At 40.9% G+C, this 23,833-nt stretch overlaps 3 long non-coding RNA genes across 3 annotated transcripts in view; all 3 read right to left on the reverse strand.

Moving 5' to 3' along the window:
• LOC108311505 overlaps positions 1–4,060 on the reverse strand; it is a 99,723-nt gene extending 95,663 nt beyond the window's left edge. Inside the window, exon 1 of the long non-coding RNA XR_001828232.2 lies at positions 3,836–4,060. This is a non-coding gene — a long non-coding RNA (uncharacterized LOC108311505). The remainder of the gene's footprint in view (positions 1–3,835) is intronic.
• A 6,840-nt stretch (positions 4,061–10,900) lies between these two features.
• LOC119472741 overlaps positions 10,901–23,833 on the reverse strand; it is a 124,762-nt gene continuing 111,829 nt past the window's right edge. Inside the window, exons 4-6 of the long non-coding RNA XR_005201927.1 lie at positions 12,652–12,781; positions 11,798–11,907; positions 10,901–10,974 (exon numbers count right to left, since the gene is read on the reverse strand). This is a non-coding gene — a long non-coding RNA (uncharacterized LOC119472741). The remainder of the gene's footprint in view (positions 10,975–11,797; positions 11,908–12,651; positions 12,782–23,833) is intronic.
• LOC108311506 lies at positions 16,139–20,573 on the reverse strand. Its single transcript, XR_001828233.1, has 3 exons — positions 20,546–20,573; positions 18,865–18,870; positions 16,139–16,149 (listed from the first exon to the last, which is right to left on the reverse strand). It is a non-coding gene; the product is annotated as an uncharacterized LOC108311506 (long non-coding RNA).

The following is a 23,833-nucleotide window of genomic DNA, read 5'->3' on the forward strand; positions in this document are numbered from 1 at the left end:
TGGTCCTCCCTAACTCTCCTCCACAGCTCCCCAGAAGCTGGTACATCTTGACTTGTACATCTCCCTACATAAAAGAACACTCAGCTAACTGATAAAAGATATAAATTCAAGCACAGTCCTTGCTTAAAACAACATTTAACCCTCTATGTGCCTTGGTTTCAGAACCAAAAAAGGAAAAATCATGACTGCAGTTTTTTTGTAAGACTAAATAAGACAGCATGTGTCAAGGAAGTAGATGCTAATTATTAGCTGAATCTGAGTCCATATCTGCAGAAGACATGGGCTTGACTTATTCCAAACCTCTGCCTTTGATTATTTATAAACATGGGCAGGATTAGCAAATGGGTTTTGCAATCCTCAGTGTTTTGCCAATCACCCTTCTTGGCCTCCTGAGAACATGTTGAGGATCTTTTACAGTATTCTCACATTTGTACTGATTCTTCCATTCACTCAACATTTGCTGTCAACTCTGTGCCAACCCTGGGATGAGCCCCAGGCATACAAAGATGATTGAGGCAAGATCCTGGCACTAAACTGTCCCACAGTCTAGTGCCCATCACCCACAATAACAAACACCCCCAGACACACACACACGCACACCACCCAGCAGCAACACCAGCAGAAGCAAAAGTTCACATACCAGACTCTTACTATATGCAATATACTCTGATATTTTATGTTCTATTTTACTTTTTAAATTGACTTTACCACCCACTAATAAGATGTTGACCCATGGTTTTAAAAGCTCTATTTTGGTGTTGAATATGTACACTAAGTTCTATTATCATTTACTAGATTGCTATGGGAATGCCAAAAAAAAAAAAAAAAAAAAAAAAAAAAAGAAAAAAAAAAAAAAAAAAAAAAAAAAAAAAAAAAAAGAGCTCCCAGGCCTGCCTAAGAGAATCAGCAGACCAAATACTGAAGCTGGAAGGATAGTCAGGTGAACACAGGCCATTTGGTGTTCCCAGAAGAGGAAACACCATTAGCAGTACATGGAGGGATCAAAGCATGGCTATTAAGGGAATTCTAAGAAGTTTGGAATGGTTAGAATACAGAGAATTTTGGAGGAAATGGAGGAAATATGAGGCTTTAGAGATAGAGGTGTTTTTTGTTTGTTTGTTTGTTTGTTTGTTTAAAAATTAAAGAGCCAATGACTGAATACTCAGGGGAAAAGATTTTTACTGCCAAGCAGGAAACTGAATCCAGCACAGAGTCTCTCTAGGCTCTGGGAGACGAGGTTTCAGGAGAAGAAGAAACAGGATAGGTTTTTTAAAGCCAAGAGTCCACACTCTGTATTTAAAAAGTAAACTGTCTTGAGTATTGCTGATTGGTTGGTAGCATCTTGGTGTGTGGGTTTGGTAAGCACTGGGCTGGGTGAAGAGGTCTGCTATGCACTGGAGCACCCGCCTCAGGATTGTGGCACCCAGGGGTTCTTTCAGCAGAAGTCATGTCTGCAGCACTGACAGCAGACCCAGCAGTACAATTGCATCTGTCACACATCAGATCATGAAGAGGTTTGTGGGCTGCTAGAGAGTTTGGGTGTTATCAGTCACAGAGACCAGTAGAAGATTTAAAGTAGGAGAGTACCTAAAAATTGATAGAAGTATCAATATCACAGCAGAGTAGCAGGTAAGATTGGAAGAAAGAATTAATTGGAGGAACACAAACCAGAAAAGCAGCTAAGGTTAGTAGTTCAGGAGATGGTGATGGTGGCCTGAAAGAGAATAGAGCTGATGAGGATGAAACGGAAAGACTGGATGAGGAAATGGAAAGCTGGAGAATCAATATGATCCAGGGGCTGATTCGGTATAACAGGCGAGACAGAGGGAACAACCAGGATGATACATCAGGTTACTAACTTAGGTAATGAAAAGATTGTGGAGACCCCCAAAGAGAAAATTTGGGGTGTTTGGCAAGAGAACAAGAGGATCGGGTCAGCTCAAAGACACTGCTAGAGTACCCAAATTTGTCTCCCATGTATTACCATGAGCAAAGAAATCTCCCATTTACAATGTTCATGAACCCAGGAGTTATAGAGCTACTCTTCTCTCCCAGCTGCCTAAGGAATCATCATAGGATCAGGGCCCGGAGAAAGGGGAAGTGTCTGCCTGCTCGTATGCATGGCATGCAGGCTGTCTCTGCCACCCAGAAAGCAGGCTTTCTCCCATAGACACCAGATACAGTGGGGTCTCTTGGGGCTGCAAAGCAACTCCTCCCTTGAGCTGGATGAAGAGAGGCTGAAGGAAGCACGTGTCAGCTGTCTCCAGAAACACTCACTAGCCATCTTCATCTGGAAACCCAAGGGTGCAGTAGACCCCAGTCACTATTTCAGCTTCTCCCCAGACCCGAGGTTGGAGAAATGATATCTGTAGTGGGTTGAATTGTGTGTCCAAAAGGATATATCCAAGTTCTGATCTCTAGGACGGATGAGTAAGACTTTATTTTAAAATAAGGTCTTTGCAAATATAATTAAGGTTAAGAAAGATAAGTGATCCTAGATTTAGTGGGAGCTCTAAACTCAATGACTGATGTCTTTGAAAGAGAAAGAAGAGGGACATTTGAGGCACAGAGATGTGGGGAGATGGTGGCCATGAGAAGATGCAGGTAGAGACTGTAGTTATGCAGCTGCAAGCCAAGGAACACTGATGGCGACCAGCAGCCATCAGATGCTTGGAGAAAGGCATGGGACGAATTCTCCCTCTGAGCCTCCAAAGAGACATCTTGGAGTTGCCCTGCTGACATCTTGATTCTGGACTTTTTGTCTCCAGAACTGTGAAAGAATCGGTTTCTTTTGCTTGAAATCCCCTGTTTACGGTAATTTGCTACAGTAGCCCTAGGAAACTGAGATAATATCCCATTTAGTTCCTTTCATGGCACTTGGGTACAGGAAACCTAGTGACCATTTCAGAATTAATCACTACTCTCCAGTGGCTTGCCCCTTCTCCCCCATCCATTTCCACCAGACAGACACCTTCTCAACCAGCTCTCTGTTTTCTATCTTTCCTTTACTCTTTTTCTAGAGCAGGAGCTTTTCTTCCCAGCTTAGATGCTATTCTGAACTCAGGGTAATAGCCAAGTAAGCAGGTCTTTACTGAAGTCTTGCAGTACACCAGATGCTAAAGGTGCCCAGTAGATCCCAAGTGTGACAAGGAGCAGAAAAAGCACACTTTTCTTGGGCATTTAGTAAGAAAAACCTTTTCTATCTTATTTTTGTATTTGTACTATCCAAAGCAATATTGTATTCCAGGGCAGTAATTCTTATGTTTCAGAAAACATCAAAAAACAGTTTAATTTTAAGAAAAGGCTGGAGAGCTCATCCTTTTCAAAGGCTTGGCCTGAGCCTGTAGATCGTAGCAGGTCCCATGATCTTAAGAAGCTACCCAGTACATCTCATTTCCACTGGAAAACCTAACACTATACAAAGCAAGTATTTCCCCAGATTATCGAAATTCGTGAACGGACCCTATAGGATGATGCTGAAGTTGCAAATTTTGGTGAGCCCTTGAATTAAAATGTGTCTTCCTTCCCGGAAATTTAAAAAAAATTAATGAAAGGACTTAGCCAAACCCACGTATGGTTCTGGCCTAGTCATTTAACCTCTGTTTGGCTCAGTTTGCTTATTTATGCATTAAATGGAGACTGTGAAAGGACATTTTATGAATTAATTAATTAACAATTGAAAGGGGTTTTAAAAGTGCTATGCAAATGATAAGCATCATTGTAAGGCCCAAGGGAACCTGAGACAAAGCAAGGAGCCAAACTCCAAATTGAGGATTATAACCAAGAAGCAAATGTAAACACTTTGAAATGTGAAAGAACGATTAATATTGCTTACCATGATGTCGGTAATTTTCTAATCCAGATAGAGAGGTGAGAAACTGTTAAAATGTGGATTCAGTTTGAAAACCCATACAAGCCCAGATGCTCTTTAAGTGGTGACACTTCAGCAGACGCCTGCACATTAAAACAAAATCAAAATGATCGAAGCAAACTGGAGCTGGAGAAGAAGCAGGTGCATAAAACAAATGCTGTCAGCATATGTGTTAGCACAAACAACTCATTGTGCCCACATAAGTTATATGATTGGCATTTGCAGATGTCTATATATATTTAGTTCAAATACTGCAAAAATAAAACCTCTTGAACCCACCTAATTTTAATATTACACTCGTTAGAGAGATAAAACCTCTCTCAAACCATTAGCCTGTAGAAGTTCTCCAGGCAAATCAGCTTAGTTTTCTGTTTCTATTTCTCAGCAAATGGACTCTTGGCTTTACGGGGGGCCTGAAGCAGCCATTGATCCTTATAATTATAAACAAAATGTGGTAATTCATCCCTTTAAAAAAATTACCCAAATTAAGGTACTGAGATGTGGCTGTATTGTCTTCTAAAAGAATAAAAAGCTATCTTAAAAATAACAACAATAAAAATGAAGAAAAAATTTAAATTTTTTTCTAGTTTAAAAAACTTCTGGCTTCAGTAATTATGGAAGAATGGTTTTGCAGACTGAAAAACCAACTGTTTGAGTGTCTAGGCCTGACTTAACTTTTATTTGCCTGCCTGAATGGCACTTTAAAGCTTTCAGCATCCTGGGGTCCTTGGCTTACCAGGCAAAAGCAGAGTTTTCTAGACTGGCAGCTACTCCTTTCCGAGTCATCACAATCTATGAGTAAGCAACAGCAATCATATAATTCAGGACTAGGTAATGAAGTTAGAGACCAGGGGAAAAAAGACACTCCAGAAAATCTGTCTTCCAAAATATTTCCTCTGGAAATGAGAACAAATGTGTGATCTTTATATTTCTGTGCTGCCTTTGTTGCTGATAATTCTTGTCCAATTGACCAAACAATTACCACAAAGAAGCATTCAAGGTTGTCTGGGCAAATAATAATGGTCCTATTGTAACACAAACTATTTGAGCTAACACGGTCCTTGACAAAGCCAAGCTGCTTTTTCCACATCTATGCTATTGATTACATGATGAAAATGTTAAATGTTCGAAAATTTGGTGAGCCCCATTAAAGGCATTCATTTTGAAAAAGTATTATCATAATGAAGGCCAACCGAGGTGGGCTTTGGGCACAGTGACTCAGCTGCATATATTTGGCTTCCCCAGGACCTTCCTGGGTACCTAAGTTTAGTTTGTGGGATTCTGCTTCCTTGACAAAAAATAAAAGTAAGTATGGCAGGTCTCTCTAAAATAAAAACACCCTTATTTATTATTTTCTAGTTCTTTTAAGTGCCTAAAAAGGCAAGAGAAGTGAAACTATCAGAATCTCCTAAAAGGTTAAAATAATTAAGGGAAGTTTCAACAGAAAGGAAAGAAAGTTTTTAAACCTTGCACTAAACTAAATTTTTTATGTTCCAAAAGAAAAATACCCCAGAAGTTAAATCCTTCATAAAAGCCACCTCAGAAAATCTCAGATCCTAACTTGGGTCCCATATCCTCATGTCTTCAAGAGCAACTTCCTTCTAACCTGCACTCCTCTCTGACTACCTTTTGAGAAACCCCTCTCTATCTATGATATCTACCTCCTCTGCAGCAATACAATTCCCAGGTCTGAGATTCTTGGTCTGGAGTAAGAACCAGAGGCCTTGAGGATAATAGGTCACAATGGCCTGACACTGAAACAGGGAATTTGCCCTAACCTCTTTGTGGGCCTCACTTAGCTTGAAGCTCTCAATCCCTTGTGGGAGGGAAAGCATGCAGATGAGGGGGTACTGGAGCCGGAAGGAGTGCTTTGGGGTGCTAGCAGGAGCAAAACTCCATGTGGGCCTGCAACAGCATCTGGGGGGGAGTAACCACAACCCCCAAAGCCCCAGAGGGTATGTGTTATAGTGCTCTTTTAGCTTTGCCACCTGCAGGCAGCGTAAGTGTTAAACAGCTCAGTGGGCCCACTGCCTTTTCCCATGAGGCAGTTGCTCTCCTTCAGCGATGGCAGAGGGTCAGTGTGACAGCCTTTAGAGCCCCCACCCATGGAACTCGAGCTCTGGTTCAATGTCCAGGAAAAATTAGGTTACACAAATGAATTGAAGGGTAGTAAATGCAGAGGATTTCGTTGCCAATGAAAGTGGCTCTCAGTGGGAAGGGGAGCTGAAAGGGATGGAGCAGGAAGGTGATCTTCCGAAGCAATTTCTCTGAAGTCAAGCTGGTTCTCTCTACATCAAATCCCATTCTCTAATGTTCAGCTTCTTCTCCTCCCTCCCCTTCTCTACTCTCTGCCAGTGGAGCCTGGGGGTTCTGTGGATACAGGATGGGAGGCAGGGAGGGCCAGGGGTGGTTTTGGAAAAGACAACATTCAAGCGAGAAAACGAGGATGTAAAGTTTTCACTTTGGGCCACTGTTTCAGGCTTGAGGGTGGGGCCCCCTGGTAAGGGCCCCACCCTTTTCTGCCCAGAATTTCTCTGCCTCCTGTCCCTATCAACTCCACATCCCAAGGAGTGTGTTCTGGTTTTGACATTTAAGTCCTGCAGCAGAACACTAGATGGATGTAGACCCTTGATTTAGTCATCTTCAAGAGGTAAACTGAAGACACACCTATCCCTGTTGGTCAGCATTCTCAGAAAGTGTAACACTCTAAACCAACGGTGCATAAGAGAAATATTTTCCCCACTCAGTCTTAACTCACAATAAAGGCAGAACCATATTATTGTTCAAAGCAGTGTAATTTCTTTCCTTTTTCTGTCCTTCCCTAAGCCTTACCCACACTTATAAATTGTGTCCATTGAGCTTTCCTGGCATGAGAAATTGCCCCATTAAAAATCAGATATCTCTTTAAAATCCTTAGTCACACATAGACCCTGATGAATGTTTCCTTTATTCATTCATTCAACAGATATTCATTCAGTGCCTACAGGCACCTTGCTAAGTATTCAGAATACAATGGTGAGTAAAACCCTGCACAGCCGCTTGCCTTTATTAGGGCATAATTTATAGGGCACAATCTATTTTTTTCAGCAAGGGGAGTCCTCTTCCCCATCCTCTGGAGAGAAAAGATTGAAGATCTTTATCCTAGTTACATTTGTTGGAAGCCCACAGAGAAAGCACTCCCTAAATGAGTTATTTTAGCATTGATTTAGACCAGGTTGCCTTTATCCCGAGTGCTTTTGGTAAAATTGCTATAACACAAGGCAATGAAGTAGCAAATCCTAGGAGGGCCTTTCAAATTTTTCTGATTCCATAATCAAATAATCAGAGTGTGAAAGCTCAGAGCTTAGAGATTACTTACCCGCCCCCCACCCTACACACACACATATGCACCCATTTTGCAGATGAAATGTTCCTCAAGGCTGAGGGAGAAAGGTGTGCCATGTCTTGCCTAAAGCTAAACAAGTTGTTAACAAAAGAAGTAGAACAAGCTGCCTGCTGGTTCCAGACCTTCCCCATCACATCCTACCACTTTATAAGGAAAATTTGGCTTCTAGAATCTGACTCCTAACTCTTCTGCCACAGCTGCTAGTCACCACTGGCCAATGAGAGGATAATTCCATATCCTCTGCATTGCCCTCTTTCTAACTCTACTCATATTCAGAAATGAATCTAATAAATATGGCACTCACAGTCTCACTGTGTTCCCTATGATGGGAACCAGCATTGCTTTTCCAGAGGAAAATGCAAACGTGTACAAGCTGAACGACAAGAAGAAAAATCACTTATACGTCAGCACTGGAGAACATCTACATGTTCCATTAAATTTAAAACCAGATCCCTTCTGAAGTTACCTAAGAAAAAACTAAGAGGAACAGCAAAAAGACAATGTCAGCAAGTGCTCAAAAAATTTACCTTTTATACTTTTTCTTTATTAGCAGGTAAGGATATGACAGAGAAACTGTGCCTGTGCTCTGATGTAAGATACATGTCATCCAAGGTTATAGAGGTTGACACTCTGATTTTTCTCCATGTAAATCTTAATTCATTAATTAAAATTAGAAAACATGGTTTTGTCATCAAGTGTTCAAATGTTTTCATTTTTTTACAGATTTATAGAACTAGTGCCCACATTTTGAAATAGAGAAAGTATAAATCAGGTATAAACAATGCAGTCAGCATGAGTGTTCCACCATTTAGGAAACAATTTTTTTGGAGGAAGAAAAAAAGAATGTTTAGGGTTTGAAAGTGTCCTCTAATTCCAAGTCTGTAGCTCTAGTTTCATTTTTTCATCTCGCGTTCTTGAATCCTAGTCTTCAGGGGTTAGTGGAGGTTAAAGATCGCTCTACCTACCAGTCTTGGAATGTGTGTGTTTTAACACGTTTTAAAGTTTTTATTAGGTGCTCTTTTATTACCTTTATGCTGGAATCCCTGGTGGCCATACTCGATTTTTAATAAGGTGGAAATCCTGTAAAGTGATTGTTCAGTGGTTGCATTTAACCAGCAGGCCCGTCGCTGAGCCAAAAGGTCGGCTCCTAAGCTCACGGAGGAAGCTGGAGAGAAAGCAAGCTGGCTCAGCCTCCCCATTTTAAATGAAGGCCCTTTCATTCTGCTGCTTATTCAGAATCAAAAAGGTTTCAAAGCTCACTCACCACCATGGGAGAAGGGGGCAAAAAGGAGAGGGTACATTTTGTTACTTGATATCAGAAAACCAGAAGACTGAGCTGAGCCCTGGCATCCTTAGACGACACAGTCTTACAGTATATTATTATTCGGTGGTGTTGTTATACTTTTGCAATGAATATGGAGTTTTATTCATAGAAATAAACAGCTCACTCAGCCAGGCAGCCAAGAAAACCCAGTAACGTGTTTCCTGCTTTAAAGGCACACTGGGGGCCCCTTTCTGTCCCTACTCTTTATCTCTTTTCCACAGGAACCATCTAGGTTGGGGAGCAGGCACGGACTTGAGGAGGCCCTCACAGGGATCCTGAACAATCTCAGTTCTCCATGTGGCTGCCACAAGGAAGGGAGAAAGGTGGAAATGTTTCCCATGTAGGGAATAATTAGTGAGAGACACAAAACCACTAAGCTAGAGTGCCAGCTGTATTTTGAAGAATTAGGTGTGTGGAGGTGTTGTGGGGGTGACGTTTGGGACAAAATGCCGGTTTTGAGATATAGCTATGTGCATGAGGCTGTATGCTGAAATGCATCCTTCACCTCTAAAAAGGATAGTAACTAACTTAGGGTCTACTTTCTTCCAGCACTATGCTGCTAACACGTCACTAACGTGTTTCGGAGGAAAACAAGAAGTGGAACACGTTGCAAGTGTAGGCTTTGCCACAGGGTAAGTGCGAGCTCAACAATGACTGAGACTGGCCAAGAGGATTTGGAGGGAGATGAATAATAAAGATGGATACAAACTTAGAAGCTTCTTTTTTATTAGTATTATTTTTTAGATGGAGTATCACTCTGTCGCCCAGGCTGGAATGCAGTGGCGCAATCTCAATTCACTGCAATTGCCTCCCAGGTTCAAGCAATTCTCCTGCCTCAGCCTCCTGAGTAGCTGGGATTATAGGTTTGCATCACCATACCTAGCTAATTTTTTGTATTTTTAGTAAAGATGGAATTTTGCTATATTCACCAGGCTGGCCTCCAACGCCTGATCTCAGGAGATCTGCCCAACTTGCCTTCCCAAAGTGCTGGGATTACAAGCATTGAGCACTGCGCCCAGCCAAACTCAGAAGCTTCTTAGCAAGTCTTGCACAAATTGACCCTAAACTCAGTGCAGACTTTAGGGTTTACAGTTTTGATAGCCTAGTTGAGAATCTCACCCTACTGCAGCTCTGTATAGCCATGGAGTCAAAAACTATATCACGCACACATACAGAATGCACTGATGTCCACACAGACCACTACTACTTAAGATATAGGGCAGTCTCAACTAAAATTACACAAAAATCTGGTTAACCCAATTGTTGGGCTTATCTTACGTTAGGGGTTTAAGGTAGTGCTTGGGCTCCCAAATTTCCACTCACTCTCCTTCCCCTCCATCGCTGTGGCCAATAAAGCAGACATGCCCAGACAGACATCTGAACAAGAATCCAAATATTGGCCTTATAACAGACTAAGCAACTATCTAAATACACCTCTGCCCAAGGTTTAAGCTTCCTGAGAGCTGCTAGACTAGAGAATGAGGTTTGGCTACATGTCTTCTATCTCAGATCGAGGACAGATAGACTGATGGAAAAGGGGAGACCTGAGTAGCCCCCTAGTAGTAAGTAGAAAAGCTAGAACAGAAAGTGAAAATCCCTGCCTCCCCTCATCAGTATCATCAATATAGGAAGAGCCTACTTTGGCGTAGAAAGCAAGGACAAGATGGCCCTTTTAACCGATACATGAGGCAGGCAATGAAGGAAGAAGAGGTGGAGCCCACCTTTTTTTTTTTTCTTTCTTTCTTTTTTTAGAGAGATAGACATATGTCCATTCTCTGTGGAGGAACATACTCCTATGCTTTTATAATTTTCCAAAAGAAATATCAATCTTTGACCATTTGCATTAGCCATTCATTCACCAAAGAGGAGGCGCAGGGGGGAGATTAGAGAAAGTGTCAGGAAGGGTTGATTCCAATACACCTATATTTGGGAAGACAGCAGAAGTTCCATCCTCCATTAAGACATGGCACAGGGGCCAATAAATATTCCCCTCCCACAAATCACAGCTCAGTGAAATCTAGGGAGGCCAGCAGAGAATAGAAGGATACTTTTAAGGTCCTAACACAACTGTAGATGGTGTGGGAGATGCCAAGGAAGTAGGAAGAGTTCCTACCTTTGTAGATCAGGACACTAAACTTGAATAAGATTCAATCAGAAAAAAATAAAAGAAAAATACAGAATAATAATAAAGTTCAAATTGTATGATATTATCCATTTCCATCAGTTGAACTTCCAAAGAGAAGGGGGAGAAATTGGGAAGCAAAGGGAGGTCACGGAACAGCAGTCTTGCTCTCAGCCTGTCTTTAGAGGAGCTACTGCAGTGAGGTACCGAGTCTGAGCTCATGGACCAGCATCTGGGTACTCCTTGGGAGCACCTATTGAGCCCCAAAGTTCCTGAAGCAAAGTGATGGCAGATAATCAAGCAGTCACTAGTTGGGCTGCTCCTGAGCTTTGGTTTTCTGCAACCCTGGACCATTGGTGCCATGGGCTGGCTTGTCAAACACTCCTGTCATCATTCCACCACTCTAAATTTACTCTTTCCCTTCTAAAAGTATTTTCCAACCAAACAAGTGCCTTCTCTGGCCTTTGATCATCACATAACATCTTTTTAGCAACTGCTGAAATATAGTTTGCTTGCCATAAAATTCACCTGTTTTAAATGTAAAATGTACTGGCTTTTAGTAAATTTACTGAGTTGTGTAACCATGACCATAATTCATATTTAGAACATTTCTAGCACCCCAATAAGATCCCTGATGTCTGTTTCCAGCTAACCTCTTAGTGATATTGTTTGGCAGGTAGCTAAGAGTAAGGCTAAGACACAAAGGGACGCAGAGGGAGTAGTGAGCCTTAGAAGGAGAAAGAACACCAGAGAGGAGCAGGTAGGAAATGTAGAAGCGGTCAAAGGCCTCACATGGCTCACAGCTCTACTAAAAGCTTCAGTGATGGAATGCCAGATGTGGCAATCCTTCATCTCCACTCCTCAATGAAAAGCCATAAGCGTGCATGGCCCCACTAAATGCAACATGACTGGCAGCAAACCTCTTTTCTACACAATGTCTTGTGCAGAATTGAAACTTAATGTTTGTTGAATTTAACTGAAATGAGTTGGAGAGATGAAAAGTTGGAGGAGGAATAATGTCTCCTCACGGACAATTGTCACCCAGCTTCCTTTCTCACCTCCCAATGCCCCTCCAGTTTCCTTTTTGATAATTACCTCTTTCCACCATGTGTGGTCTCAGCGGGATGATAATTCCTGGAGTGTAGTAAGCCATAGGATCAGATTTTCCTTCTTTCCATTCAGGGACAAAAAGTGTCATTTGGACACTATAAACCAATGATACAAAGTTAGAAGAAATGACCGCAGTTGTCCTGGCCCCAGCCAGACTCAACCTGTTTGAAGCAGATGCTATACTCCCTGCTTCCTGGCCTTGCAGAGTGCCCTGTTCCTCTGGGCAAGACCAACTGTCCATCCTCCTGCTGATTCTATGTCCTCCCAGTAATTCCATTTTATTAGCTAGAATTGGTTTCTGTTGCTTGCAACTGAGGAATCCTAACCCCTTCATGCCCTTTAAAGGCTATGACATTGATGAGGTGAGAAGTAACAAGGGTCACAGTGTTGCTTCCATAAGAGGCATTTCAGGGACAAAGATGGGGTGACTAAAGAAATTCTTTCCAGGAAAGGAAAGGAAGAGTGGTCAAAGTTGACCCTGAAGTTTTATATTTCAAACGTGTTTCTACCACACAGGGTTTTGGTTATTTGAACTTTCACCCAGGTGAGCTAAGAAAACTGGCTGCACATTTCTCATAAACGGATCAACAGTGCAGACTACATTAAGGCCTAACATATGAGAATGAGTAATTTTCACATGCTTTTCACTTCACTGAGAGAACAACCAACATGGCTTGCCGAGCAGTTGGTCTTACTGCTCAACTTCACACACGTGCCGCCTGGGCCGGTGATTCAGTCCCCCCAAAGCACTGCTTCCTTCTGAATTGGAAAGCCAAGGTTATGAGTCAGCCCTGCTTAGAGCCAAGACACTTTGATTCAGTGTTATTTTTTTGCCTTACCACACAAGGTTCAAACTGTCCAATCTCTTTTCCTTAATGCCAGTGCCCTAATAGTTAGAGTCACAGTCCAGAGCTGCTTTATTAAAAACGTTCATTTTCAGAAATCATTGAGCCTGAAATCATTTCACTCCTCCAAAATAAAAAATAAATAACTTAAAAGAAAGAAAGAAAAATCAATCAAGGAAATAGCAAAATGGTAAGCGGTACAATATAACACGTTAATGCTAAATGCCAGCTTCATGGTTCGATGCCCAATTTATTATGTCGAAAGGCAGAAGACAGGCATCAAATGAAATGAGGACAGAATAAATGTGCTACTGCATAAAAACTATCTATGAATTTCCATGCTGTTTGTCATTGAATAAAAGCTATAATCATTTGGTAGATATATATTTTGTCAGTGCTACTTCAAATTCATACTTCATCAAATTGCTACAATGCTTTCAGGTGTGAGAATCGCAGAGCTTCTTTGACAGAAATCATGACTTAATGCATACAAGCTGAAAGACCAGCAAAAATTACAGAGCAACAGCCCATTACTAAAGGGCCATCGTATGAGAGACACGTAATGCATTTCACTTGGAAGGGATTTCTGAGTTCAACCCTAAGTCCAATCCTTCCACCCAGAGTTGAAGCCTGCCAGTTATAATTTACCCCAGATAACATGCAATGGTGTCATATCACATACTAATGCTATGGTAATTCTCCTAGTATTTCAAAGACTGGGAATCTGAACCAAGAACAGGAATAGATTAGTCGAGTTTATTCAGCTTATGCCTGCATCCTCTTGTTGCCCTCTTTAGAATGGAAATATGTCATCATAGTTCAGTTTCCTGAGGTCGCAAAGATAAGACAATATCTACTGTGATTTCAAACAGAATCATTTATAGATAAAAGAATCCTCCTCTCTCAAAACAGCTTTTCAAATAGCCTCTCACCACAGTTAGTAATAATTTATGCTTGGTGAACAGGAAAATGTGCTGAATTTATTCATTTTACTTTGTGCAGCCTGTCAAAAGGGCAAGCTGATAAGGAAAAAAGTAGGGATGGGTAATTTATTGGTATTTGCAAATCTGATACAAAAGGTTTTTGTAATTCCTCCTGATTCAAAAGAAGAAGAAAATTAAGTCTGAAAGTGGCAAAACAGAAAATTCCTGTTATTGTCTAAGCCATGGTATCTGACACTTTACCACATGGATAATTCTAGGGGCTGGTTTTTCTTTTGTCCTCCAACATAAAATTTTGCTCCATTTTTGAATCCTAATCAAAAAATTATGCCACAGGAGACAATCTCTACTTAAGAACCTAGAGTCTGGCCCAGCTTCAAGGGCATAGTCCTACTGTGTCACATTTTCCTAAACACCTCTAACAGCTGGACAGCTGTTCACTCCCCTTCTCTGCCAACCCAGCCATTTGCTTTAGCCAGGACATGTTTATTTTCCATCCTAATTATTTCTGAGTTGGAACTTTAATTTCTTGCATGGTTTCAAGATGTGATTTAGAGTGTTTTGGTTTTTCAACACTCACTTTGAAATGGGAGATGATTTTTATGTCCTCTTCTTATGTGTTCTCTCCCAAGGAGTTGTTGAAATTCCTTAATTTTAAATAATTCCTTAGGGGGCACTTATAGCTTTGTACCTCATGTAGTAGACAGGGCATCAGGTACAGCTTGCACTTAGGGGAATTAACTTGAATTGAAGCTCAGATAACCAGAAGTCTTAACTCATATGCCACGCTCTTCTTTCCATCATAGCATATAATAAAGTCTTTATCATAAGTTAAAAGTATAGCATGAAGTTTGGGGCATTTTGAAGAGAAAAAAAGTTGTTTGAAGTTCAGAATTTAGCAAGTTCATTTTATAGACTTCATGTATGGCAGGCTTTTTTAAAATAGCACATTACAAAATTCTAGCTGAAAGCCAGGACATAATATAGCTTAATGATACTAAGGTTCATTTATAAAAATTATAATGTAATCATAAAATACTACATTTTAGATACAAAACCTTCTTTCTGAGCTCACATCTCCCATTTATGTCTGAAAGAACACAGGCAATGCCACCCACTGAGCATACTTGGTGGTGGCTGGTTCTAAACCTCAAATTTCAAAATAATCACACTCAGACACACCACAACCACATCCAGGATCATCAGAAGCCAAGAAAATCCAGTGATGAAAGTTTTCTTAATCCCACAGGCATCTATGGTGGAGAAGAGGACTGTGTTGCTATAGCTACTGATCCCCTGGTTTTTGGCTTCTTTGACCTTTCCTCCAGCAGTATTTGGAGGCCATATCTCCAAATACTGCTGCAGTAGCCTGTGGAGGCTGTGGGGAGAGCAGATCCACCTTCAAGTTCAAGAGAATGATATTCTCCAGGAAGACCTTCTCTCCTCACATTTGGCGACAGTTACAAAGCAGAATTACCTCCTCTCTAAGTGGCAGTTGTGAAGTCCAGGGGCAGTGTGGGATGCTGAATGAAATAACAGTTTCCAAAGTATCATCTGATCATGCCTTCTCATATTCTCCTGAGATTCCTTTCATCACTGCAGCTCAAAGACTTGAGGGTCTGGAGTCTTTTGTTTTTGTGTGTTTGGTTATGTATCACTAGATGGTAACCTAGGGATGGGCCTGGCTGTATTTCCACTCATTGTTCTTGCTCCTGCATAAATTATGGAAATCCTCACCCTAAAAACTTCTTTTGACCATAATCTTGACTTCATTATGAGAGATTTAGAAAAAGGCATGGCCTATCCAAGTAGTGGCGGGCACTCAGCTCACCCGTCAGATACAATTTGTCACAAATTGACACTTAACCTGGCTCTCTATCCATCTCCATTGGTTTTCACACTCACTGAGGAAGCATCATGGTACACCAGGAAGTCTGGGATTTGGATCAAACACATTTGGATGCCAATTCCAGCTCCTGCATCCAAACATATTTGGATTTAAATTCCTTGAGTAAATTACCCCATCTTCAAATCGTTTCCTTAATTACAAAGGGCTGTTAGGAAGAGGCAATTCAAAATGAGTGTGTTGTGCCAGGCACATACTAAGCACGTAAAAGATGTTAGCTATTATTATTATTGTAATTTACTTCATAAGGATGCTGTGCGGAATTAAATGAGATGACATCTGTGGAAGGCCAGGCCCATTTGGAAGAGCTCAAAAAACACTAGTTCCTTTCCTCTTAAGAACAATTAAGTCCTTTCCAAATCTGCCTGGGTTTCAGGTGAAGACTTTGGATTTGAATCCAAGGTGCTTCCCTGCAGCCACCTAATAATAGACACCCCTCCCTGTGCCTATAGCCCCAGAGGGAGAGCTTCCTAAACACCTTTATGACATCTTTCCCCCTCCCCACTTTAAGTCCAGTTCTATTGAGTCTTCTGCACCTCACTGTCTGGCTCTCTCTTTGAATATGTTTTCCCAGTGTCTTCCCTCGTTCTGCTTTCTGGGTTGGACCATAAACCCTGCCCTTAGCCCACCCACTCCTCTTTCCTCCTTGCTGCTGTGTTCTCTCCCATCCATCCCTGAGGTGCTCATTACCCAAGCACCATTTACAATGACACAGCAAATGCACTGCGTTTAGATTGATTTTGTCTTAAACTGGGGCACATTTGCAATACAGAAATCGGGGAGGATTGGTGTGTTTTATCACAAGGAATTAAAGCTATTATCTCACAAATCTGATCCATGTCAGCAGCCAAAATAAATATGTTGAGTAATTTCTCCCCTCACTAACTAGTTCTTTTGCCTGAATTTTCCAGTTAACAGTTTTGCCTGGCAAATTCGCAAACGGTATATGTTACTATATCCATCCCAGCACTTGCATTCTGTTTCGGATATGATTTTGAAAGAAGACATCTTAGAAAGTAAATTCTTGAGGAAAGGACATTAACAGATAAATACCAGATATAAATAGATAAACATGAATAAAAATCCATATTTCAGACACATTGTAAAAAATAGCAATAATAATAATAATATAATGGCTGTAATTTTTCAAACATCTTCAGACCACAAAGGTAATGCAGAGGGAAAACAGACGTATTTGTTTTCCTCTTGCCTTATGGCTGAAAGAGCAAAGCATGCATGATTTTTATGACCTGGCTACTGACATGTCCCTTCAGGGAGCTATTAACTGTATCCTTGTAGATGGTGCCTGATTCCCTTCAAAATTAGAAATTGCTTAAAACCAGGGAAAAAAAAAGCATTTCATTCCTAAATAGGCCATTAGTGATATTGGATAGTTTGTTATGCTGTAATGCAATATTGAAATTCCTAGAGGCAATGGACTTACAGTAGTGAATTAAAAAGACCAAACTCAACCGAGTATTTGAGGAATGAGTGAAAAGAATCTGGGGTAGCTAACTATTTTATAGGTTGTGTGTCAGCAAGTGACCTTTTGAAAATAAAATTATTAACTCTCCCCAGAGAACTAAATGCAAATTGAGCCCAGTGAGATTGTGTAGTAGATAGGAAAACATCTATTTTGATGTGGGGGGAGCAGAGGATGGGCATATATGCAACAAAATGTCAGAATAATGACCATCACCCCCAACAGAAAATAAGTAGACTAAAAATAGCAATGTACACTTTTGGTTCTTAAAAATTATCAGCACAGATGCATAGGGTAATGACAGCAGATGTGTGTAGCAGGGTTTCAACCTGAGTAAGTGCCTGGACATGCTGTGCTGCCTCACCGCACAGCTAACACAACCTTTGACATTCCTCTTCACAGGAATGCAGAATTTCAAGAATAATGCACATAAACTAAATAGCATAATTTCACAGCCTAAGTTAAAGGGAAGCTAATTTACTTTGCATGTTACGATAGACAAAATGAATTACGTTGTCTTCATGTCTGTACCTATCATCAGGCTTACTGTGCATACCCCTTTGAAGGACTATGGCTATCAATTATGACATTAGAGTGATTCACCAATCACTCTAATTACATAAGCACAAAACTATATTGTGCTTACAGGCTTGCAAATACCAATTAATTTCTCATCATTTATATCCAAAAATCCTGGTAAATTTCCTTTTCCTGAATATAATATCTAAATTTTAAATATGTAGAAGTCACTATTCTACTAAATATATCTTTCAATAGATACTTAATTTCCTTTCTGAAGTTACTGTAATTATTTCAGCAACTGAACCTTTTTTTCCCTAGAATCTTTGTTCATATCAGGACAGACAAGCTCTCCAAGGACACAGTGATATTTCTCCCAGCTAACCTCTGGGGACATTATCAATGCATGGTACAGTAAGTTTGTATTTCACCAAAGGTTAAAAAAAATAGAAGAATACAATTTGGAAAGGGGGTTGTTAAAAATCATATTCATGTTAAAATATTAAATTCATAGGAATTTTAACATTTTTAAATCAATGATGATTTCAACACAGTAAATCAAAGCCCTCCTCTTCCTTGGCCTGATTGACAGTTTTTTTCCCATTAAAATTGCCCATTCCATTTCAAATATAGATAATATATAATTTAAAGTTGAAATCAGGTCCCTTGAGTTTCTTGAGATTGGATAAATGTCTCCAAACATCAACAAACAGACCTTAAAGTAAGGCAGTAATCTATAAACCATCCTGATGACTTGTCAATAGGAGGAGGGAAACAGGATGAGACTGTAAACTCAGCAACCTTTTCCTGACCTTAACCCTCCCCCAACCTCTGAAAAGCAATGAGGACTGTTCCTTGGGCCTTTGTTTGAGGAAGCTGAGAATAGGAATTGTGAGCGCCTGTGTTCCCACAGAGACGTAAGGTATCCACAACCCCTTCAGTTCAAAATTGCTATATATTTGGTGACCTGAGGTTCAATTAGATGACTTTTGCTATGTTCAAGAATGCAGCAATAATTCACCCCATCACTGCACTGAGCAAGACGACCAACCAGGGCTGGTGTGGCCCACGAGAGATCTGGGGAGACAGGGAACGGAGGACATATTTCAAGGTGGCAGGTGAACAGTTTGAATAATGTTCAGGGATCCTGAGATTTTAGCTACCACTAAAATAAGAAGAAAAGCACCAGATGTAGAATTAGTAAACCAAGTTTCTATTCAACTCTGCCCTCAATTTATCTTGTGATCTTGGGTAGTTTCTTAACTTCCCTGGACCTCAATTTCCCCATCTAAAGACTGGCTGAAACAATGTCTAAGTTACTGTCATCTCTCAAAAGTCTGCAGTTTTGCGACTGTTACTTATTCCTCAGAGATATAAGAAAATCAATGTTAACTAGAATCATACGAGTGGAGGAAGAAAGAAAACAAATTGAGTTTTCTCAGCCTTGCTAATAACACTCTAGTGCAGCACTGGAACAGTCAGTGAAAGGTGATGGAACAAATCAAGATCCTTCAACTAATTACATGTGGAAGACCTCTGTGCGTCACCATGGAGACCAAAGGGAAGGTGGCCCCAGTAAAAGTCAAAGACTGGAAAAGCAGACATGGCGTTATGAGAGATTCCTATATCTCAACCAGATTCATGGGCAGTGAGACCCTAATTATTTTCCAAAACAGTGTCTCCAAGTAGGGTGCGTGCTTTAGCATCACCTGGTCAGTCACTCACGCAGATTCCTGGAACTCACCCAGGCCCACTGAATCAGAATTTCTGGGAAAAGTACTAGGAAATCTGCATTTCTAAGAAATTCCTCTAGTGTTTGTTTTGTAGAATAAAACTTGAGAACTACTGGTCTACAAATGGAAAGGAAGAAGTTGGAAGAAAAACAGTGAAATGCCCAGCATGTAGGCTCACAGAATGCCTCTGGAAGTAGAGGAGTCTCTGATAACAGTGGTTGCATTCCAGTCTGAGGTACATAGAAGAAAAACTTGCTTTCACTCTAAACATGTTAATGCTGTTTATATCTTTACAATGAGCAAGAATTACATAAATATTTCTAATCCTAGAAAAATTTTAAGTCCAACTTAAATGTGGGTACAATTTCTAAGATTTGGAAAAAATGGACACTCTTTTTAAAGTTAAAGGATAAAGTAACAACAACAGTTTAAAATTTTCTCTTTTTTAAAACTCAAATAACCGGTCTTGAAAAGGGTAAGCTTAGTTTTGTATTTTATCAAATGAAAGATGGCAAGGAAGACTGTCAGGAAGGACACTTAACAAAGATATCTCCCCTCAATTCAGCTAATTTCTGGTTTATATCCTAGTGCCTTGTTACTCACTGTACTATTTTTTATTTCCTGGGTGATTAGCAGTTCTTGCTAAGCAGAGACCATAATGAATGTGCCTTCCTATTTCTCAAAGTTCCTTTCATGGTACACAGTACATGGTACTTGCTCAGTAAAATTCTTATGAAATGCTTTCTTTTCTGTAACATGTTAACACTTCCCTTTTGCAAGAAAACCTTGAAATTCAATCAAATAAAACATGTTTTTAACTCCAAGGTAGGCTATAAGCTGTGACATCCAACAGCTGTAAAAGAGGATGCCTGAAGAGACCAAGGAGAAAGAGATCAGGGTCAGGGGCCTAAAAAACCTCTGCAAAATTCATAACTGAGACAATTATGACCTAACCGACTCCATCTTGCTTTTAACCTCCAAATTGTCCTTGTTTATTCCTAGGCATAGCCAAGCTAAGTTTGAGAAGAACTTAGTTTATAGTTAATTTTGAAACAGATGATAACACCCCTTTCTGAAATAAACCCCCTTCTAGCCAGGGGACTAGACTGCCTTTGCAGAACTAACAAATTAGCCACAAGATTAGAAATTTTGCTTTAGGAGTCAAGCATCTGGAAGCGCAAGATTATGAACCTCCCCAAATTGCTCCTGGGGATAACATCACTACTGTAAAACCTAAGATCAGTGCTTGAGATATTTTGCAGACTCTGAACTTGATGGATCAGCTGCACCACCCAGATCAATAAACCAGCTCATCCGGTCTTGTGGCCCCCACCCAGGAACTGACACAGCACTAGAGGACAGCTTTGACTTCTTTATGATTTCACTTCCCACCCGACCAATCAGCACTCCTCACTTTGGGACTCCCCTCCCCACCAAATTATTCTTAAAAACCCCAACCCCCAAGTTTTGGGGAAGACTGATTTAAGAAATAAAATCCCCTACATTTATCATCCTTCAGTTTGTTGGTATGACCTGATTCTTCCTGGACACCAGACAAGAACCTGGGTACCAAAAGGGCACTGAGCTGGTTAATGCTTAAGCCTTATGTGGATGGCAGAGCTAAAAGAGCACTGTAACACACCCACTGGGGATTCAGGAGTCGCAGGCTCCCACCCCTAGACGCTACCGTGGGGCCAGAGCCCAAAAGCACTCTCCCTGGCTCCTGCACCTGCTCATCTGCATGCTCCTCTTCCCATAAAGGGTCTGAGCACATGGCAGTGGAACAGATGAGCCACACCCTGTTAGGGATGTCAGGTAACTCTCTGGTTTCAGGAGTATGCTATGGACACCTACCAATTATCTAACGGGAAGCAAAGGTTGCTTTGGTGTTTCAACAGCACTGAGATGAGTGGTGCGCAGTGAGCAGCAGAAAACCATTCGATGCAAGATGGGCATCTGGGCCATTGCATGATAAACGATGCAAGAAAAGTGGCAAAGCAATCTTGGTGGCTAATCAAACCCAAAATTCAGAATCCCCCTTTTATGGTACAGAGTTGTAAGTTGTCTCTGGCATCTGGGAAGCAGCTGCCCAATCAAGGACTACTTTCCTAACCCTCTTGCATCTAGAGACAACATAATGTGAGCAGAAATGATGTGTGTCATTTCTGGTCAAAGGCTTTTAAGCAATTCTTGTGCCATCACTCCCTCTTTCCCATCGACCGGTTGGATGCAGAAGATGCCAACCCCTAGCAGTTAACAGAGCCACAGGATGGGGGAAGCCGGAGCCAGAATCATTTCATAAAAAAGACACCCAACAACAAGGAACCTCTGCTTTGGACTGCTACCTTAGCAATAAATAAACATCTGTTGCATCTGAGATAGTATGCATTGTGGGATCTATTAATATTTGTAACAATAGCCAGCACTACTTTAACTCATGTATTTGGCTAAGCCAAAGGTAAGTGCTGTATTTCCTGGAACTCAGGAACTGTGTCTAAATAAGGCCCAGTCCAAGGTCTAATTGGCAGGAGCCTAGAGGCCGCTCTACTGTGAGTAGGTTTTTGCATAAGTTTTGCCTGGTTTGGATAAAAAGTATTCCTTCTTGGATGTTCTTCTCTCCAGGACACACTAAAGATAATGTCCAGAGGAGATATATGTTCTCTTCATTTCCTTCTCTATCATATGCCTCTTAGAGAGGGCCCTACTTCCAAAGCCTGGAACACTACCTGCCTGCAGAATGATTTAAGACCTGATGAGTTACCTTTTGCAAAAATCACCTTTATAAAAGAATAAGGCCAGAGAATCCAGCCATAACCCAGAGCAGAGCCTAAAAATTCCCGAGAATGCTGAATGTGTTTTCATGCAATAAAAACAACTCTTGAGGATATTAATAGAAAATTGTAATTGATCAGCATACACACACACATCCATGCACACACACACACACACACACATATGAAAATATTTGCCCTTTGAATCCCAGACTTGGGTTATATCTATAAGAGACGTGGTGTCTCATGTCAGTAATCCAAGCACCTTAAGATTAACCTCAGTGGGTCACCTGAGGTCAGGAATTCGAGACCAGCCTGGCTAACATGGTAAAACCCTGTCTCTACTAATAATACAAAAATTAGCTGGGCATGTTGGCAGGTGCCTGTAATCCCAGATACTCAGGAGGCTGAGGCAGGAGAATCACTTGAACCCGGGAGATGGAGGTTGCAGTGAGCCAAGATTGCACCACTGTACTCCAACCTGGGTGACAAGGTGAGACTAGACTCCATCTCAAAAAAAAAGAGATGAAGTCTCACATTTCGGGCATTCAGGTGGTTCAAAAATAAATAAGACATGGTCCCCAATCCCCAGGAATGCACAGAATATAATTCTTAGTATTACAAAAGAGAAGGATGCAGAATGTACTATAGGAGCAAGAGAGAGGGAATGGGTAATTCCACATGGGGCACCTGGGAAGTTTTCTGGGGAGAGACAGAACGAAGGCCACATGTGTAGAAGGAGTACCCAGAACAGCAGGCAGAGGTAATAGCTCCAGCACAGGCCCTGGGATAAGAGAGGACAGAAAACTTAGGCTGGATCCTCTTGCTTGCAAAAGTGTTTAGTGCCATAATTTCAAGACAAGGGAGTAGTACACTCTTAGTAACAAAGCCTCTTAACTTTTTCCTTTCCAAAAAGATAAAAATGCAATTTTTAAACAGTAAGCCTGCCACTAAGCACTGTCTGGAATAACGGGTAGATGAAGGGAAGAGCATATTCTGAAGAAGTAGGACAGGATACAGGCGAGCCCAACCCACAGTATGCCAAGATTATATCATGCTCAGGTTTCCAATGAAAGCTAAGAAGATAGTGAGTGAGGAGACAGAAATGAAGACTGGGCTGAGTGTGGTGACTCATGCCTGTAATCCCACTACTTTGGGAGGCTGAGGCAGGAGGATTGCTTTAGGCCAGGGATTTAAGATCATCCTGGGCAACATAGCAAGATTCTGTCTCTAAAAAAAAATTTAAGCATTTAAAGATGAAGACTGGAAAATTCAAATAGCTTGGGTAAATGGCCTATGAAACAGGGTGGGGCCGTATCTCAGAGGTGCCAGACGCCCAATAGGCATTCAATAAATGTTTGTTGAATGAATGGCCCCTACACACACATACACTTTGCCATAATAACCTGTGTCAGAAATACTTTTCATTGGTTGCCCTAATGTAGTGACTCATCCTCTATCCTTTCCACCCACATGCAATCAGAGCCAAGAAACTTCCTAGGGCTAAACTAGAAAATATGTATAGATATTAAAGACATTTTAATATTTAAAAGACTATACAAGTCAGGAGTCCCATGCATACCAAGCAGTGCTCTCCATTCAAGCTCCAGCTCTGTCTGCATTGCTGTCTCAGTCCCAGAAAGGAGTATGAAGGCCATCAATCTTGATAGCTCTACACCTTTCCATGAGGACAATTTTAAGGTGCCTAACATAGTGAGAACTATCAAATCAGTCTCCAAGTGTACATCTTTAAAGGTCTATATGCATAAATTAGTTTTCCATTGAGCTGCAGAGCTCTAATTATTTTTTAATTTATACAAATA

The sequence above is a fragment of the Cebus imitator genome, unplaced genomic scaffold (assembly GCF_001604975.1).
Source record: "Cebus imitator isolate Cc_AM_T3 unplaced genomic scaffold, Cebus_imitator-1.0 Scaffold117, whole genome shotgun sequence".
NCBI classification, from domain to species: domain Eukaryota; kingdom Metazoa; phylum Chordata; class Mammalia; order Primates; family Cebidae; genus Cebus; species Cebus imitator.